Consider the following 2012-nt stretch of genomic DNA (forward strand, 5'->3'; position numbering starts at 1 on the left):
CCTCTAACTCCTGCCCCGGAGGACCTGAGGTGTAACAGTGCCGGCTCCCAGAACCCGGGAAAGTTGTGCCGCTCCGGTGAAGGAGGTTCCGAGCTCCCGGCGCGTCCTCGGAGCGGGCGAGGGGCGCGCTCCACCGGGGATCGGGCCCGGCAGCACACCGCGCACTTTGGGTTTGTTTCCAGGTGGCCACGGCGGCTCGGAACAGGGTCCCAGCGAGCTCCAACTTCCGGGGCCCCTCGAGGGTCCTTGGGTCGGAGGGTCCAGAAGGGGCTCTTTGGACTGCGAAGGAGAGGGTGTGATACCCTCGCGTCCACCCCCAGGGCACAGCGGCACCGGTGCCGCAGAGCTCAGTGCCCCAGCGACCGCGCTGTCTGGGGCGAGAGGTGAGGCGCGCGGAGGAGGCAGCACCGAGAGGGCTGGAGCCTTTCCAGTGCTCTCGCCTGGGTTCCAACCCTAGAGATACCTTTTATTTTCAGTGCGACCATAGGTAAGACCCTTCACCTCTCCAAGTCTTAGGTAAAGTGGGGGGGGAAATACCTTTTTCCTACGGCGACTGTTAACCCGTAAGTGTAAATAAGAAGCCCAGGACAAGTGCTGGGTACGCAGGAAATGTGGCTGAGGTTTTTATGGTAACCTCCTGGGGTGGACCCGGGGACTCCCAGGTCTCAGGGTTCTCGTGGAATCCGTTGCCCCAGAGGGTAAGAAAGGCCAGGCCCGCCTCCTGTTGACACTAGCAGTCCCCGGAAGCCGCCTCAGGTTCCTTCGGGGCAGATGAGACCCCTCTTCTCCCTGTGTCCTGCTCGAACCCACGCTCAGGCCACGGAAGTGGCAAAGGGGCGAGGGAGGTGTCCCAAAGGCATCCTGGGGAGGGTGCTGTGCGGCCAGGTGAATGTGCCCAGGGCATTTTGCGGAGCTGTGGAGCCGGTAGAAAGGAGCTGACCCCTCCCAGCCTCTCCCCCAGAGGAATGAGGGAAAATAACCCCTTCCTCTTCTTCTCTCAGTGGGCTCAGAAGCAATGCCTGCGTATCTTGTATGGAAAATACTGGCGCCCGGGGAAGCAGTTTTCTACCACTGGATTTTTGGTTTTGGTAATTTTTTTTTTAATTTTAAATTGGATCTGTGCCAGAAGCAGAGGTGGGGGTCAGAACCACTTTTTGCTCTCAGGTGTCTGAGCAGACAGGTCTGAGAAGATTTTGTAGGGCCTGGAAGGGAGGCCTCCTGCCCTACCTCCATTGGCCCAGCCTAGATTCCGGCAGCACCCCTAAACGTCACACAGCTGCGTGCAGGTCTAGGGCTGGTTCATCAGCAGTGTATCTCAGAATCTCTTAACTTCCCCAGTCTCCAGGGCAGCAACCTGAATCCCATTTTGCAGATAGGGAAACTGAGGCAGGGCACACCAAGCCACTTGCCCATGGTCACCTAGCTGGTAAGTGGCACTACTGAAGACCTCAGCCCTGGTTTTGAGCTCCATAACATGGAGTATTTTGCATGCACAATCAGCCTGACGCTTGCCTCTACGTGAGCACACACAGCCTCATTCCCTGATGTAGGTTTTCAGCCTGAGCTATCCTGACTGCATCTCCAGAGATTGTGGGGCATTTTCCCCCAAAAGTCCCAGACCATGCAGGGAAACAGCAAGCAGCACAGTAGAAAGATCTGTTGAAGACTTCTGTTTGACATCAAATTTAGTTCACTGCACAGCGGTGTGACACTTCAGTGGCCACTTAACCTCCCTGAGCTTCAGTTCCATTATCTGTAAAATAAAAACGATAACTCATGAATGAAGATTTTGTCATAATGTCCGTAAAAGGAGTTCTAAACAAAGACTGGTGATTGTCAGGAAGAAAAGGAACCCCAGGGGAAAGCCTCCAACACTGTGGGCACAGCCTCTGTACCAACCTCTTCATTTTCCCCAAATGGCCAGAGTCAGCCCCAAAGGCTCTGCTTTCCATGGGGAAGGACAGCGGTGGGCGCGGGGAGGCTTCGGAACTAAGGGTGGAGGGGGTGGGTGG

General features: G+C 56.3%; 1 protein-coding gene and 1 long non-coding RNA gene across 4 annotated transcripts in view; one reads left to right on the top strand and one right to left on the bottom strand.

Annotated features, from left to right (window-relative positions):
* Window positions 1–2012, top strand: part of Nos1 (nitric oxide synthase 1) — a 112096-nt gene that overhangs the window by 2099 nt on the left and 107985 nt on the right. The window lies entirely within an intron of this gene.
* LOC104848234 overlaps window positions 1535–2012 on the bottom strand; it is a 7435-nt gene continuing 6957 nt past the window's right edge. For both annotated transcript variants that reach the window (XR_776354.2, XR_776351.2), the window contains exon 5: window positions 1535–1753. This is a non-coding gene — a long non-coding RNA (uncharacterized LOC104848234). The remainder of the gene's footprint in view (window positions 1754–2012) is intronic.

Source organism: Fukomys damarensis, unplaced genomic scaffold (assembly GCF_012274545.1).
Source record: "Fukomys damarensis isolate Sample0158 unplaced genomic scaffold, DMR_v1.0_HiC HiC_scaffold_12, whole genome shotgun sequence".
Lineage (NCBI taxonomy): Eukaryota > Metazoa > Chordata > Mammalia > Rodentia > Bathyergidae > Fukomys > Fukomys damarensis.